Genomic DNA, 19,231 nt, shown 5'->3' with positions numbered 1-19,231 from the left:
AAATTCTTCTCCCATCTAGTTATGGAACTTGGCGAAAGATCTGACTTTTGGCAACAGAGACTGACTGGCATTCAGCAACTCTTTGGAAATCTATGTTGTTCTACCCACAATTCTTCGCGCAGTTAGAGGATGAGTGCAATATCAGATTGTCAGCGGGAATACCTCATTTGGTTTGAGGAAATAATTGGAATCAAATGTGGGATTACTAAAATGCTTATCTCACCGAGATATGCACTTTGCCGCAATGTTAGAAATTGTGGAGTTGAAGGTTACAATGGGATAGAGGATAGCATTGGAAACAATTCTTGTGTTACTCAACAGGCTTACGTTATCCAGATATGCACTTTGCTGCAGTGTCAACTTTTCAGGCTACATGAGTCAGTGGATTTGATGTTATATTTACTGCCAAACCTGGATATACTCATCATGCTGATCTCTTTGAGATATGCACTTTGCCACAATACCAGAGTTTTGGCTGTAAAGTGTCAATAGCATGGAGAGAATCGTTGGAAACAAATGAGGAGGGAGTGAAATGATAAACTTGGTGAAAGATATTCTTTTAGAAAGTGAAAACTTTTCACTCTATACAGAATATATCAAATTTTTGGAGATATCTTTGTGGAAATCGTCAGAAACAGAACTGGATTCGCTCAAAATGCTTTTCCCATCTAGTTATGCAACTTGGCGAAAGATCTGACTTTTGGCAACAGAGACTGACTGGCATTCAGCAACTCTTTGGAAATCTATGTTGTTCTACCCACAATTCTTTTCGCAGTTAGAGGATGAGTGCAATATCAGATTGTCAGCGGGAATAGCTCATTTGGTTTGAGGAAATTAATGGAATCATATGTGGGTTTACTATAATGCTTATCTCACCGAGATATGCACTTTGCCGCTATGTTAGAATTTGTAGCGGTTAAGGTTCAAATGGTATTGAGGAAAACATTGGAATCAATTTTGGTGTTACTCAACATGCTTACCTCATCCAGATATGCACTTTGCGGCAACGTCAGCTTTTCAGCCAACATGAGTCATTGGATTTGATGTTATATTAAAAACCAAACCTTGATTTCCTCAAAATGCTTAGCTCTTCGAGATATGCACTTTGCCGCAACATTAGAGTTTTGGCAGTCAAGTGCCAATGGCGTTGAGAGAATCTTTGGAAACAGATAAGGAAGGAGTGAAATGATGAAGTTGGGGAAAGATTCACTTTCAGAAAGTGAAAAGTATTCACTTTACACTGAAACATGAAAATTCTGGAGATATGCTTCTGGAAATCGTCAGCAACAGTTCTGGATTAGCTCAAAGTGCTCTTCTCATCTACTTATGGAACTTGGCGAAAGATCTGACTTTTGGCAACAGAGACTGACTGGCATTCAGCAACTCTTTGGAAACCTATGTTGTTCTACCCACAATTCTTTTCGCAGTTAGAGGATGAGTGCAATATCAGATTATCAGCGGGAATAGCTCATTTGGTTGGAGGAAATTAATGGAATCATATGTGGGTTTACTAAAATGCTTATCTCACCGAGATATGCACTTTGCCGCTATGTTAGAATTTGTAGCGGTTAAGGTTCAAATGGTATTGAGGAATTCATTGGAATCAATTTTGGTGTTACTCAACATGCTTACCTCATCCAGATATGCACTTTGCGGCAACGTCAGCTTTTCAGCCAACATGAGTCATTGGATTTGATGTTATATTAAAAACCAAACCTTGATTTCCTCAAAATGCTTAGCTCTTCGAGATATGCACTTTGCCGCAAAATTAGAGTTTTGGCAGTCAAGTGCCAATGGCGTTGAGCGAATCTTTGGAAACAGATAAGGAAGGAGTGAAATGATGAAGTGGGAAAAGTTTCATTTTCAGAAAGTGAAAAGTATTCACTTTACACTGAAACAAGAAATTTCTGGAGATATGCTTGTGGAAATCGTCAGCAACAGTTCTGGATTAGCTCAAAGTGCTGTTCTCATCCAATTATGGAACTTGGCGAAAGATCTGACTTTTGGCAACAGAGACTGACTGGCATTCAGCAACTCTTTGGAAATCTATGTTGTGCTACCCACAATTCTTCGCGCAGTTAGAGGATGAGTGCAATATCAGATTGTCAGCGGGAATAGCTCATTTGGTTTGAGGAAATAATTGGAATCAAATGTGGGATTTCTAAAATGCTTATCTCACCGAGATATGCACTTTGCCGCAATATTAGAATTTGTGGACTTTAAGGTTACAATGGGATAGAGGATAGCATTGGAAACAATTCTTGTGTTACTCAACAGGCTTACGTTATCCAGATATGCCCTTTGCTGCAGTGTCAACTTTTCAGCCTACATGAGTCAGTGGATTTGATGTTATATTTACTGCCAAACCTGGATATACTCATCATGCTGATCTCTTTGAGATATGCACTTTGCCACAATACCAGAGTTTTGGCTGTAAAGTGTCAATAGCATGGAGAGAATCGTTGGAAACAAATGAGGAGGGAGTGAAATGATAAACTTGGTGAAAGATATTCTTTTACAAAGTGAAATCTTTTCACTCTATACAGAAATATCAAATTTTTGGAGCTATCTTTGTGGAAATCGTCAGAAACACAACTGGATTACCTCAAAATTCTGCTCCCATCTAGTTATGGAACTTGGCGAAAGATCTGACTTTTGGCAACAGAGACTGACTGGCATTCAGCAACTCTTTGGAAATCTATGTTGTTCTACCCACAATTCTTCGCGCAGTTAGAGGATGAGTGCAATATCAGATTGTCAGCGGGAATACCTCATTTGGTTTGAGGAAATAATTGGAATCAAATGTGGGATTACTAAAATGCTTATTTCACCGAGATATGCACTTTGCCGCAATGTTAGAAATTGTGGAGTTGAAGGTTACAATGGGATAGAGGATAGCATTGGAAACAATTCTTGTGTTACTCAACAGGCTTACGTTATCCAGATATGCACTTTGCTGCAGTGTCAACTTTTCAGCCTACATGAGTCAGTGGATTTGATGTTATATTTACTGCCAAACCTGGATATACTCATCATGCTGATCTCTTTGAGATATGCACTTTGCCACAATACCAGAGTTTTGGCTGTAAAGTGTCAATAGCATGGAGAGAATCGTTGGAAACAAATGAGGAGGGAGTGAAATGATAAACTTGGTGAAAGATATTCTTTTAGAAAGTGAAAACTTTTCACTCTATACAGAATATATCAAATTTTTGGAGATATCTTTGTGGAAATCGTCAGAAACAGAACTGGATTCGCTCAAAATGCTTTTCCCATCTAGTTATGCAACTTGGCGAAAGATCTGCCTTTTGGCAACAGAGACTGACTGGCATTCAGCAACTCTTTGGAAATCTATGTTGTTCTACCCACAATTCTTTTCGCAGTTAGAGGATGAGTGCAATATCAGATTGTCAGCGGGAATAGCTCATTTGGTTTGAGGAAATTAATGGAATCATATGTGGGTTTACTATAATGCTTATCTCACCGAGATATGCACTTTGCCGCTATGTTAGAATTTGTAGCGGTTAAGGTTCAAATGGTATTGAGGAAAACATTGGAATCAATTTTGGTGTTACTCAACATGCTTACCTCATCCAGATATGCACTTTGCGGCAACGTCAGCTTTTCAGCCAACATGAGTCATTGGATTTGATGTTATATTAAAAACCAAACCTTGATTTCCTCAAAATGCTTAGCTCTTCGAGATATGCACTTTGCCGCAAAATTAGAGTTTTGGCAGTCAAGTGCCAATGGCGTTGAGAGAATCTTTGGAAACAGATAAGGAAGGAGTGAAATGATGAAGTTGGGGAAAGATTCACTTTCAGAAAGTGAAAAGTATTCACTTTACACTGAAACATGAAAATTCTGGAGATATGCTTCTGGAAATCGTCAGCAACAGTTCTGGATTAGCTCAAAGTGCTCTTCTCATCTACTTATGGAACGTGGCGAAAGATCTGACTTTTGGCAACAGAGACTGACTGGCATTCAGCAACTCTTTGGAAATCTATGTTGTTCTACCCACAATTCCTTTCGCAGTTAGAGGATGAATGCAATATCAGATTGTCAGTGGGAATAGCTCATTTGGTTTGAGGAAATAATTGGATTCAAATGTGGGATTACTAAAATGCTTATCTCACCGAGATATGCACTGTGTCGCAATAATAGAGTTTTGGCAGTCAAGTGCCAATGGCGTTGAGAGAATCTTTGGAAACAGATAAGGAAGGAGTGAAATGATGAAGTTGGGGAAAGATTCACTTTCAGAAAGTGAAAAGTATTCACTTTACACTGAAACATCAAATTTCTGGAGGTATGCTTTGGAAATCGTCAGAAACGGCTCTGGATTCGCTCAAAGTGCTTTTCTCATCTAGTTATGGAACTTTGTGAAAGATCTGACTTTTGGCAACAGAGACTGACTGGCATTCAGCAACGCTTTGGAAATCTTTGTTGTTCTACTCACAAATCTTCGCGCAGTAAGAGGATGACTGTAATATCAGATTGTCAGAGGGAACAGCTCATTTGGTTTGAGGAAATAATTGGAATCAAATGTGGGATTACTAAAATGATTATCTCACCGAGATATGCACTTTGCCGCAATGTTAGAAATTGTGGAGTTTAAGGTTACAATGGGATAGAGGATAGCATTGGAAACAATTCTTGTGTTACTCAACAGGCTTACGTTATCCAGATATGCACTTTGCAGCAGTGTCAACTTTTCAGCCTTCATGAGTCAGTGGATTTGATGTTATATTTACAGCCAAACCTGGATATACTCATCATGCTGATCTCTTTGAGATATGCACTTTGCCACAATACCAGAGTTTTGGCTGTAAAGTGTCAATAGCATTGAGAGAATCGTTGGAAACAAATGAGGAGGAGTGAAATGATAAACTTGGTGAAAGATATTCTTTTAGAAAGTGAAAACTTTTCACTCTATAGAGAATATATCAAATTTTTGGAGATATCTTTGTGGAAATCGTCAGAAACAGAACTGGATTCGCTCAAAATGCTTTTCCCATCTAGTTATGGAACTTGACGAAAGATCTGACTTTTGGCAACAGAGACTGAATGGCATTCAGCAACTCTTTGGAAATCTATGTTGTTCTACCCACAATTCTTTTCGCAGTTAGAGGATGAGTGCAATATCAGATTATCAGCGGGAATAGCTCATTTGGTTGGAGGAAATTAATGGAATCATATGTGGGTTTACTAAAATGCTTATCTCACCGAGATATGCACTTTGCCGCTATGTTAGAATTTGTAGCGGTTAAGGTTCAAATGGTATTGAGGAAAACATTGGAATCAATTTTGGTGTTACTCAACATGCTTACCTCATCCAGATATGCACTTTGCGGCAACGTCAGCTTTTCAGCCAACATGAGTCATTGGATTTGATGTTATATTAAAAACCAAACCTTGATTTCCTCAAAATGCTTAGCTCTTCGAGATATGCACTTTGCCGCAAAATTAGAGTTTTGGCAGTCAAGTGCCAATGGCGTTGAGAGAATCTTTGGAAACAGATAAGGAAGGAGTGAAATGATGAAGTTGGGGAAAGATTCACTTTCAGAAAGTGAAAAGTATTCACTTTACACTGAAACATGAAAATTCTGGAGATATGCTTCTGGAAATCGTCAGCAACAGTTCTGGATTAGCTCAAAGTGCTCTTCTCATCTACTTATGGAACTTGGCGAAAGATCTGACTTTTGGCAACAGAGACTGACTGGCATTCAGCAACTCTTTGGAAACCTATGTTGTTCTACCCACAATTCTTTTCGCAGTTAGAGGATGAGTGCAATATCAGATTATCAGCGGGAATAGCTCATTTGGTTGGAGGAAATTAATGGAATCATATGTGGGTTTACTAAAATGCTTATCTCACCGACATATGCACTTTGCCGCTATGTTAGAATTTGTAGCGGTTAAGGTTCAAATGGTATTGAGGAATTCATTGGAATCAATTTTGGTGTTACTCAACATGCTTACCTCATCCAGATATGCACTTTGCGGCAACGTCAGCTTTTCAGCCAACATGAGTCATTGGATTTGATGTTATATTAAAAACCAAACCTTGATTTCCTCAAAATGCTTAGCTCTTCGAGATATGCACTTTGCCGCAAAATTAGAGTTTTGGCAGTCAAGTGCCAATGGCGTTGAGCGAATCTTTGGAAACAGATAAGGAAGGAGTGAAATGATGAAGTGGGAAAAGTTTCATTTTCAGAAAGTGAAAAGTATTCACTTTACACTGAAACAAGAAATTTCTGGAGATATGCTTGTGGAAATCGTCAGCAACAGTTCTGGATTAGCTCAAAGTGCTGTTCTCATCTAATTATGGAACTTGGCGAAAGATCTGACTTTTGGCAACAGAGACTGACTGGCATTCAGCAACTCTTTGGAAATCTATGTTGTGCTACCCACAATTCTTCGCGCAGTTAGAGGATGAGTGCAATATCAGATTGTCAGCGGGAATAGCTCATTTGGTTTGAGGAAATAATTGGAATCAAATGTGGGATTTCTAAAATGCTTATCTCACCGAGATATGCACTTTGCCGCAATGTTAGAATTTGTGGAGTTTAAGGTTACAATGGGATAGAGGATAGCATTGGAAACAATTCTTGTGTTACTCAACAGGCTTACGTTATCCAGATATGCCCTTTGCTGCAGTGTCAACTTTTCAGCCTACATGAGTCAGTGGATTTGATGTTATATTTACTGCCAAACCTGGATATACTCATCATGCTGATCTCTTTGAGATATGCACTTTGCCACAATACCAGAGTTTTGGCTGTAAAGTGTCAATAGCATGGAGAGAATCGTTGGAAACAAATGAGGAGGGAGTGAAATGATAAACTTGGTGAAAGATATTCTTTTACAAAGTGAAAACTTTTCACTCTATACAGAAATATCAAATTTTTGGAGCTATCTTTGTGGAAATCGTCAGAAACACAACTGGATTACCTCAAAATTCTGCTCCCATCTAGTTATGGAACTTGGCGAAAGATCTGACTTTTGGCAACAGAGACTGACTGGCATTCAGCAACTCTTTGGAAATCTATGTTGTTCTACCCACAATTCTTCGCGCAGTTAGAGGATGAGTGCAATATCAGATTGTCAGCGGGAATACCTCATTTGGTTTGAGGAAATAATTGGAATCAAATGTGGGATTACTAAAATGCTTATCTCACCGAGATATGCACTTTGCCGCAATGTTAGAAATTGTGGAGTTGAAGGTTACAATGGGATAGAGGATAGCATTGGAAACAATTCTTGTGTTACTCAACAGGCTTACGTTATCCAGATATGCACTTTGCTGCAGGGTCAACTTTTCAGCCTACATGAGTCAGTGGATTTGATGTTATATTTACTGCCAAACCTGGATATACTCATCATGCTGATCTCTTTGAGATATGCACTTTGCCACAATACCAGAGTTTTGGCTGTAAAGTGTCAATAGCATGGAGAGAATCGTTGGAAACAAATGAGGAGGGAGTGAAATGATAAACTTGGTGAAAGATATTCTTTTAGAAAGTGAAAACTTTTCACTCTATACAGAATATATCAAATTTTTGGAGATATCTTTGTGGAAATCGTCAGAAACAGAACTGGATTCGCTCAAAATGCTTTTCCCATCTAGTTATGCAACTTGGCGAAAGATCTGACTTTTGGCAACAGAGACTGACTGGCATTCAGCAACTCTTTGGAAATCTATGTTGTTCTACCCACAATTCTTTTCGCAGTTAGAGGATGAGTGCAATATCAGATTATCAGCGGGAATAGCTCATTTGGTTGGAGGAAATTAATGGAATCATATGTGGGTTTACTAAAATGCTTATCTCACCGAGATATGCACTTTGCCGCTATGTTAGAATTTGTAGCGGTTAAGGTTCAAATGGTATTGAGGAAAACATTGGAATCAATTTGGTGTTACTCAACATGCTTACCTCATCCAGATATGCACTTTGCGGCAACGTCAGCTTTTCAGCCAACATGAGTCATTGGATTTGATGTTATATTAAAAACCAAACCTTGATTTCCTCAAAATGCTTAGCTCTTCGAGATATGCACTTTGCCGCAAAATTAGAGTTTTGGCAGTCAAGTGCCAATGGCGTTGAGAGAATCTTTGGAAACAGATAAGGAAGGAGTGAAATGATGAAGTTGGGGAAAGATTCACTTTCAGAAAGTGAAAAGTATTCACTTTACACTGAAACATGAAAATTCTGGAGATATGCTTCTGGAAATCGTCAGCAACAGTTCTGGATTAGCTCAAAGTGCTCTTCTCATCTACTTATGGAACGTGGCGAAAGATCTGACTTTTGGCAACAGAGACTGACTGGCATTCAGCAACTCTTTGGAAATCTATGTTGTTCTACCCACAATTCCTTTCGCAGTTAGAGGATGAATGCAATATCAGATTGTCAGTGGGAATAGCTCATTTGGTTTGAGGAAATAATTGGATTCAAATGTGGGATTACTAAAATGCTTATCTCACCGAGATATGCACTGTGTCGCAATAATAGAGTTTTGGCAGTCAAGTGCCAATGGCGTTGAGAGAATCTTTGGAAACAGATAAGGAAGGAGTGAAATGATGAAGTTGGGGAAAGATTCACTTTCAGAAAGTGAAAAGTATTCACTTTACACTGAAACATCAAATTTCTGGAGGTATGCTTTGGAAATCGTCAGAAACGGCTCTGGATTCGCTCAAAGTGCTTTTCTCATCTAGTTATGGAACTTTGTGAAAGATCTGACTTTTGGCAACAGAGACTGACTGGCATTCAGCAACGCTTTGGAAATCTTTGTTGTTCTACTCACAAATCTTCGCGCAGTAAGAGGATGACTGTAATATCAGATTGTCAGAGGGAACAGCTCATTTGGTTTGAGGAAATAATTGGAATCAAATGTGGGATTACTAAAATGATTATCTCACCGAGATATGCACTTTGCCGCAATGTTAGAAATTGTGGAGTTTAAGGTTACAATGGGATAGAGGATAGCATTGGAAACAATTCTTGTGTTACTCAACAGGCTTACGTTATCCAGATATGCACTTTGCAGCAGTGTCAACTTTTCAGCCTTCATGTGTCAGTGGATTTGATGTTATATTTACAGCCAAACCTGGATATACTCATCATGCTGATCTCTTTGAGATATGCACTTTGCCACAATACCAGAGTTTTGGCTGTAAAGTGTCAATAGCATGGAGAGAATCGTTGGAAACAAATGAGGAGGAGTGAAATGATAAACTTGGTGAAAGATATTCTTTTAGAAAGTGAAAACTTTTCACTCTATAGAGAATATATCAAATTTTTGGAGATATCTTTGTGGAAATCGTCAGAAACAGAACTGGATTCGCTCAAAATGCTTTTCCCATCTAGTTATGGAACTTGACGAAAGATCTGACTTTTGGCAACAGAGACTGAATGGCATTCAGCAACTCTTTGGAAATCTATGTTGTTCTACCCACAATTCTTTTCGCAGTTAGAGGATGAGTGCAATATCAGATTATCAGCGGGAATAGCTCATTTGGTTGGAGGAAATTAATGGAATCATATGTGGGTTTACTAAAATGCTTATCTCACCGAGATATGCACTTTGCCGCTATGTTAGAATTTGTAGCGGTTAAGGTTCAAATGGTATTGAGGAATTCATTGGAATCAATTTTGGTGTTACTCAGCATGCTTACCTCATCCAGATATGCACTTTGCGGCAACGTCAGCTTTTCAGCCAACATGAGTCATTGGATTTGATGTTATATTAAAAACCAAACCTTGATTTCCTCAAAATGCTTAGCTCTTCGAGATATGCACTTTGCCGCAAAATTAGAGTTTTGGCAGTCAAGTGCCAATGGCGTTGAGCGAATCTTTGGAAACAGATAAGGAAGGAGTGAAATGATGAAGTGGGAAAAGTTTCATTTTCAGAAAGTGAAAAGTATTCACTTTACACTGAAACAAGAAATTTCTGGAGATATGCTTGTGGAAATCGTCAGCAACAGTTCTGGATTAGCTCAAAGTGCTGTTCTCATCCAATTATGGAACTTGGCGAAAGATCTGACTTTTGGCAACAGAGACTGACTGGCATTCAGCAACTCTTTGGAAATCTATGTTGTGCTACCCACAATTCTTCGCGCAGTTAGAGGATGAGTGCAATATCAGATTGTCAGCGGGAATAGCTCATTTGGTTTGAGGAAATAATTGGAATCAAATGTGGGATTTCTAAAATGCTTATCTCACCGAGATATGCACTTTGCCGCAATATTAGAATTTGTGGAGTTTAAGGTTACAATGGGATAGAGGATAGCATTGGAAACAATTCTTGTGTTACTCAACAGGCTTACGTTATCCAGATATGCCCTTTGCTGCAGTGTCAACTTTTCAGCCTACATGAGTCAGTGGATTTGATGTTATATTTACTGCCAAACCTGGATATACTCATCATGCTGATCTCTTTGAGATATGCACTTTGCCACAATACCAGAGTTTTGGCTGTAAAGTGTCAATAGCATGGAGAGAATCGTTGGAAACAAATGAGGAGGGAGTGAAATGATAAACTTGGTGAAAGATATTCTTTTACAAAGTGAAATCTTTTCACTCTATACAGAAATATCAAATTTTTGGAGCTATCTTTGTGGAAATCGTCAGAAACACAACTGGATTACCTCAAAATTCTGCTCCCATCTAGTTATGGAACTTGGCGAAAGATCTGACTTTTGGCAACAGAGACTGACTGGCATTCAGCAACTCTTTGGAAATCTATGTTGTTCTACCCACAATTCTTCGCGCAGTTAGAGGATGAGTGCAATATCAGATTGTCAGCGGGAATACCTCATTTGGTTTGAGGAAATAATTGGAATCAAATGTGGGATTACTAAAATGCTTATTTCACCGAGATATGCACTTTGCCGCAATGTTAAAAATTGTGGAGTTGAAGGTTACAATGGGATAGAGGATAGCATTGGAAACAATTCTTGTGTTACTCAACAGGCTTACGTTATCCAGATATGCACTTTGCTGCAGTGTCAACTTTTCAGCCTACATGAGTCAGTGGATTTGATGTTATATTTACTGCCAAACCTGGATATACTCATCATGCTGATCTCTTTGAGATATGCACTTTGCCACAATACCAGAGTTTTGGCTGTAAAGTGTCAATAGCATGGAGAGAATCGTTGGAAACAAATGAGGAGGGAGTGAAATGATAAACTTGGTGAAAGATATTCTTTTAGAAAGTGAAAACTTTTCACTCTATACAGAATATATCAAATTTTTGGAGATATCTTTGTGGAAATCGTCAGAAACAGAACTGGATTCGCTCAAAATGCTTTTCCCATCTAGTTATGCAACTTGGCGAAAGATCTGCCTTTTGGCAACAGAGACTGACTGGCATTCAGCAACTCTTTGGAAATCTATGTTGTTCTACCCACAATTCTTTTCGCAGTTAGAGGATGAGTGCAATATCAGATTGTCAGCGGGAATAGCTCATTTGGTTGGAGGAAATTAATGGAATCATATGTGGGTTTACTATAATGCTTATCTCACCGAGATATGCACTTTGCCGCTATGTTAGAATTTGTAGCGGTTAAGGTTCAAATGGTATTGAGGAAAACATTGGAATCAATTTTGGTGTTACTCAACATGCTTACCTCATCCAGATATGCACTTTGCGGCAACGTCAGCTTTTCAGCCAACATGAGTCATTGGATTTGATGTTATATTAAAAACCAAACCTTGATTTCCTCAAAATGCTTAGCTCTTCGAGATATGCACTTTGCCGCAAAATTAGAGTTTTGGCAGTCAAGTGCCAATGGCGTTGAGAGAATCTTTGGAAACAGATAAGGAAGGAGTGAAACGATGAAGTTGGGGAAAGATTCACTTTCAGAAAGTGAAAAGTATTCACTTTACACTGAAACATGAAAATTCTGGAGATATGCTTCTGGAAATCGTCAGCAACAGTTCTGGATTAGCTCAAAGTGCTCTTCTCATCTACTTATGGAACTTGGCGAAAGATCTGACTTTTGGCAACAGAGACTGACTGGCATTCAGCAACTCTTTGGAAATCTATGTTGTTCTACCCACAATTCCTTTCGCAGTTAGAGGATGAATGCAATATCAGATTGTCAGTGGGAATAGCTCATTTGGTTTGAGGAAATAATTGGATTCAAATGTGGGATTACTAAAATGCTTATCTCACCGAGATATGCACTGTGTCGCAATAATAGAGTTTTGGCAGTCAAGTGCCAATGGCGTTGAGAGAATCTTTGGAAACAGATAAGGAAGGAGTGAAATGATGAAGTTGGGGAAAGATTCACTTTCAGAAAGTGAAAAGTATTCACTTTACACTGAAACATCAAATTTCTGGAGGTATGCTTTGGAAATCGTCAGAAACGGCTCTGGATTCGCTCAAAGTGCTTTTCTCATCTAGTTATGGAACTTGGTGAAAGATCTGACTTTTGGCAACAGAGACTGACTGGCATTCAGCAACGCTTTGGAAATCTTTGTTGTTCTACTCACAAATCTTCGCGCAGTAAGAGGATGAGTGTAATATCAGATTGTCAGAGGGAACAGCTCATTTGGTTTGAGGAAATAATTGGAATCAAATGTGGGATTACTAAAATGCTTATCTCGCCGAGATATGCACTTTGCCGCAATGTTAGAAATTGTGGAGTTTAAGGTTACAATGGGATACAGGATAGCATAGGAAACAATTCTTGTGTTACTCAACAGGCTTACGTTATCCAGATATGCACTTTGCTGCAGTGTCAACTTTTCAGCCTACATGAGTCAGTGGATTTGATGTTATATTTATTGCCAAACCTGGATATACTCATCATGCTGATCTCTTTGAGATATGCACTTTGCCACAATACCAGAGTTTTGGCTGTAAAGTGTCAATAGCATGGAGAGAATCGTTGGAAACAAATGAGGAGGGAGTGAAATGATAAACTTGGTGAAAGATATTCTTTTAGAAAGTGAAAACTTTTCACTCTATAGAGAATATATCAAATTTTTGGAGATATCTTTGTGGAAATCGTCAGAAACAGAACTGGATTCGCTCAAAATGCTTTTCCCATCTAGCTATGGAACTTGGCGAAAGATCTGACTTTTGGCAACAGAGACTGACTGGCATTCAGCAACTCTTTGGAAACCTATGTTGTTCTACCCACAATTCTTTTCGCAGTTAGAGGATGAGTGCAATATCAGATTATCAGCGGGAATAGCTCATTTGGTTGGAGGAAATTAATGGAATCATATGTGGGTTTACTAAAATGCTTATCTCACCGAGATATGCACTTTGCCGCTATGTTAGAATTTGTAGCGGTTAAGGTTCAAATGGTATTGAGGAATTCATTGGAATCAATTTTGGTGTTACTCAACATGCTTAGCTCTTCCAGATATGCACTTTGCGGCAACGTCAGCTTTTCAGCCAACATGAGTCATTGGATTTGATGTTATATTAAAAACCAAACCTTGATTTCCTCAAAATGCTTAGCTCTTCGAGATATGCACTTTGCCGCAAAATTAGAGTTTTGGCAGTCAAGTGCCAATGGCGTTGAGCGAATCTTTGGAAACAGATAAAGAAGGAGTGAAATGATGAAGTGGGAAAAGTTTCATTTTCAGAAAGTGAAAAGTATTCACTTTACACTGAAACATGAAATTTCGGGAGATATGCTTGTGGAAATCGTCAGCAACAGTTCTGGATTAGCTCAAAATGCTGTTCTCATCTAATTATGGAACTTGGCGAAAGATCTGACTTTTGGCAACAGAGACTGACTGGCATTCAGCAACTCTTTGGAAATCTATGTTGTTCTACCCACAATTCTTCGCGCAGTTAGAGGATGAGTGCAATATCAGATTGTCAGCGGGAATAGCTCATTTGGTTTGAGGAAATAATTGGAATCAAATGTGGGATTTCTAAAATGCTTATCTCACCGAGATATGCACTTTGCCGCAATGTTAGAATTTGTGGAGTTTAAGGTTACAATGGGATAGAGGATAGCATTGGAAACAATTCTTGTGTTACTCAACAGGCTTACGTTATCCAGATATGCCCTTTGCTGCAGTGTCAACTTTTCAGCCTACATGAGTCAGTGGATTTGATGTTATATTTACAGCCAAACCTGGATTTACTCGTGATGCTGATCTCTTTGATATATGCACTTTGCCACAATACCAGAGTTTTGGCTGTAAAGTGTCAATAGCATGGAGAGAATCGTTGGAAACAAATGAGGAGGGAGTGAAATGATAAACTTGGTGAAAGATATTCTTTTACAAAGTGAAAACTTTCCACTCTATACAGAAATATCAAATTTTTGGAGATATCTTTGTGGAAATCGTCAGAAACACGTCAATAGCATGGAGAGAATCGTTGGAAACAAATGAGGAGGGAGTGAAATGATAAACTTGGTGAAAGATATTCTTTTAGAAAGTGAAAACTTTTCACTCTATACAGAATATATCAAATTTTTGGAGATGTCTTTGTGGAAATCGTCAGAAACAGAACTGGATTCGCTCAAAATGCTTTTCCCATCTAGTTATGGAACTTGGCGAAAGATCTGACTTTTGGCAACAGAGACTGACTGGCATTCAGCAACTCTTTGGAAATCTATGTTGTTCTACCCACAATTCCTTTCGCAGTTAGAGGATGAGTGCAATATCAGATTGTGAGTGGGAATAGCTCATTTGGTTTGAGGAAATAATTGGATTCAAATGTGGGATTACTAAAATGCTTATCTCACCGAGATATGCACTTTGCCGCAATAATAGAGTTTTGGCAGTCAAGTGCCAATGGCGTTGAGAGAATCTTTGGAAACAGATAAGGAAGGAGTGAAATGATGAAGTTGGGGAAAGATTCACTTTCAGAAAGTGAAAAGTATTCACTTTACACTGAAACATCAAATTTCTGGAGGTATGCTTTGGAAATCGTCAGAAACGGCTCTGGATTCGCTCAAAGTGCTTTTCTCATCTAGTTATCGAACTTGGTGGAAGATCTGACTTTTGGCAACAGAGACTGACTGGCATTCAGCAACGCTTTGGAAATCTTTGTTGTTCTACTCACAAATCTTCGCGCAGTAAGAGGATGAGTGTAATATCAGATTGTCAGAGGGAACAGCTCATTTGGTTTGAGGAAATAATTGGAATCAAATGTGGGATTACTAAAATGCTTATCTCACCGAGATATGCACTTTGCCGCAATGTTAGAAATTGTGGAGTTGAAGGTTACAATGGGATAGAGGATAGCATTGGAAACAATTCTTGTGTTACTCAACAGTCTTACGTTATCCAGATATGCACTTTGCTGCAGTGTGAACTTTTCAGCCTACATGAGTCAGTGGATTTGATGTTATATTTACAGCCAAACCTGGATATACTCATCATGCTGATCTCTTTGAGATATGCACTTTGCCACAATACCAGAGTTTTGGCTGTAAAGTGTCAATAGCATTAAGAGAATCGTTGGAAACAAATGAGGAGGGAGTGAAATGATAAACTTGGTGAAAGATATTCTTTTAGAAAGTGAAAACTTTTCACTCTATACAGAACATATCAAATTTTTGGAGATATCTTTGTGGAAATCGTCAGAAACAGAACTGGATTCGCTCAAAATGCTTTTCCCATCTAGTTATGGAACTTGGCGAAAGATCTGACTTTTGGCAACAGAGACTGACTGGAATTCAGCAACTCTTTGGAAATCTATGTTGTTCTACCCACAATTCTTTTCGCAGTTAGAGGATGAGTGCAATATCAGATTGTCAGCGGGAATAGCTCATTTGGTTTGAGGAAATTAATGGAATCATATGTGGGTTTACTATAATGCTTATCTCACCGAGATATGCACATTGCCGCAATGTTAGAAATTGTGGAGTTTAAGGTTACAATGGGATAGAGGATAGCATTGGAAACAATTCTTGTGTTACTCAACATGTTACGTTATCCAGATATGCACTTTGCTGCAGTGTGAACTTTTCAGCCTACATGAGTCAGTGGATTTGATGTTATATTTACAGCCAAACCTGGATTTACTCATGATGCTGATCTCTTTGAGATATGCACTTTGCCACAATACCAGAGTTTTGGCTGTAAAGTGTCAATAGCATGGAGAGAATCGTTGGAAACAAATGAGGAGGGAGTGAAATGATAAACTTGGTGAAAGATATTCTTTTACAAAGTGAAAACTTTTCACTCTATACAGAAATATCAAATTTTTGGAGATATCTTTGTGGAAATCGTCAGAAACACAACTGGATTACCTCAAAATTCTTCTCCCATCTAGTTATGGAACTTGACGAAAGATATGACTTTTGGCAACAGAGACTGACTGGCATTCAGCAACTCTTTGGAAATCTATGTTGTTCTACCCACAATTCTTCGCGCAGTTAGAGGATGAGTGCAATATCAGATTGTCAGCGGGAATACCTCATTTGGTTTGAGGAAATAATTGGAATCAAATGTGGGATTACTAAAATGCTTATCTCACCGAGATATGCACTTTGCCGCTATGTTAGAATTTGTAGCGGTTAAGGTTCAAATGGTATTGAGGAAAACATTGGAATCAATTTTGGTGTTCCTCAACATGCTTACCTCATCCAGATATGCACTTTGCGGCAACGTCAGCTTCTCAGCCAACATGAGTCATTGGATTTGATGTTATATTAAAAACCAAACCTTGATTTCCTCAAAATGCTTAGCTCTTCGAGATATGCACTTTGCCGCAAAATTAGAGTTTTGGCAGTCAAGTGCCAATGGCGTTGAGAGAATCTTTGGAAACAGATAAGGAAGGAGTGAAATGATGAAGTTGGGGAAAGATTCACTTTCAGAAAGTGAAAAGTATTCACTTTACACTGAAACATCAAATTTCTGGAGGTATGCTTTGGAAATCGTCAGCACCTGTTCTGGATTAGCTCAAAGTGCTGTTCTCATCTAATTATGGAACTTGGCGAAAGATCTGACTTTTGGCAACAGAGACTGACTGGCATTCAGCAACTCTTTGGAAATCTATGTTGTGCTACCCACAATTCTTCGCGCAGTTAGAGGATGAGTGCAATATCAGATTGTCAGCGGGAATAGCTCATTTGGTTTGAGGAAATAATTGGAATCAAATGTGGGATTTCTAAAATGCTTATCTCACCGAGATATGCACTTTGCCGCAATGTTAGAATTTGTGGAGTTTAAGGTTACAATGGGATAGAGGATAGCATTGGAAACAATTCTTGTGTTACTCAACAGGCTTACGTTATCCAGATATGCCCTTTGCTGCAGTGTCAACTTTTCAGCCTACATGAGTCAGTGGATTTGATGTTATATTTACAGCCAAACCTGGATATACTCATCATGCTGATCTCTTTGAGATATGCACTTTACCCCAATACCAGAGTTTTGGCTGTAAAGTGTCAATAGCATGGAGAGAATCGTTGGAAACAAATGAGGAGGGAGTGAAATGATAAACTTGGTGAAAGATATTCTTTTAGAAAGTGAAAACTTTTCACTCTATACAGAAATATCAAATTTTTGGAGATATCTTTGTGGAAATCGTCAGAAACACAACTGGATTACCTCAAAATTCTTCTCCCATCTAGTTATGGAACTTGGCGAAAGATCTGACTTTTGGCAACAGAGACTGACTGGCATTCAGCAACTCTTTGGAAATCTATGTTGTTCTACCCACAATTCTTCGCGCAGTTAGTGGATGAGTGCAATATCAGATTGTCAGCGGGAATACTTCATTTGGTTTGAGGAAATAATTGGAATCAAATGTGGGATTACTAAAATGCTTATCTCACTGAGGTATGCACTTTGCCGCAATGTTAGAAATTGTGGAGTTGAAGGTTACAATGGGATAGAGGATAGCATTGGAAACAATTCTTGTGTTACTCAACAGGCTTACGTTATCCAGATATGCACGTTGCTGCAGTGTGAACTTTTCAGCCTACATGAGTCAGTGGATTTGATGTTATATTTACTGCCAAACCTGGATATACTCATCATGCTGATCTCTTTGAGATATGCACTTTGCCACAATACCAGAGTTTTGGCTGTAAAGTGTCAATAGCATTAAGAGAATCGTTGGAAACAAATGAGGAGGGAGTGAAATGATAAACTTGGTGAAAGATATTCTTTTAGAAAGTGAAAACTTTTCACTCTATACAGAATGTATCAAATTTTTGGAGATATCTTTGTGGAAATCGTCAGAAACAGAACTGGATTCGCTCAAAATGCTTTTCCCATCTAGTTATGGAACTTGGCGAAAGATCTGACTTTGGGCAACAGAGACTGACTGGCATTCAGCAACTCTTTGGAAATCTATGTTGTTCTACCCACAATTCTTTTCGCAGTTAGAGGATGAGTGCAATATCAGATTGTCAGCGGGAATAGCTCATTTGGTTTGAGGAAATTAATGGAATCATATGTGGGTTTACTATAATGCTTATCTCACCGAGATATGCACTTTGCCGCTATGTTAGAATTTGTAGCGGTTAAGGTTCAAATGGTATTGAGGAAAACATTGGAATCAATTTTGGTGTTCCTCAACATGCTTACCTCATCCAGATATGCACTTTGCGGCAACGTCAGCTTTTCAGCCAACATGAGTCATTGGATTTGATGTTATATTAAAAACCAAACCTTGATTTCCTCACAATGCTTAGCTCTTCGAGATATGCACTTTGCCGCAAAATTAGAGTTTTGGCAGTCAAGTGCCAATGGCGTTGAGAGAATCTTTGGAAACAGATAAGGAAGGAGTGAAATGATGAAGTTGGGGAAAGATTCACTTTCAGAAAGTGAAAAGTATTCACTTTACACTGAAACATCAAATTTCTGGAGGTATGCTTTGGAAATCGTCAGAAACGGCTCTGGATTAGCTCAAAGTGCTCTTCTCATCTACTTATGGAACTTGGCGAAAGATCTGACTTTTGGCAACAGAGACTGACTGGCATTCAGCAACTCTCTGGAAATCTATGTTGTTCTACCCACAATTCTTTTCGCAGTTAGAGGATGAGTGCAATATCAGATTGTCAGTGGGAATAGCTCATTTGGTTTGAGGAAATAATTGGATTCAAATGTGGGATTACTAAAATGCTTATCTCACCGAGATATGCACTTTGCCGCAATAATAGAGTTTTGGCAGTCAAGTGCCAATGGCGTTGAGAGAATCTTTGGAAACAGATAAGGAAGGAGTGAAATGATGAAGTTGGGGAAAGATTCACTTTCAGAAAGTGAAAAGTATTCACTTTACACTGAAACATCAAATT

The sequence above is a fragment of the Carcharhinus amblyrhynchos genome, chromosome 9 (assembly GCF_965287045.1).
Source record: "Carcharhinus amblyrhynchos chromosome 9, sCarAmb.v2.hapA, whole genome shotgun sequence".
Classification (NCBI taxonomy): Eukaryota; Metazoa; Chordata; class Chondrichthyes; order Carcharhiniformes; family Carcharhinidae; genus Carcharhinus; species Carcharhinus amblyrhynchos.
Note: the sequence above shows the minus strand (reverse complement) of the source record.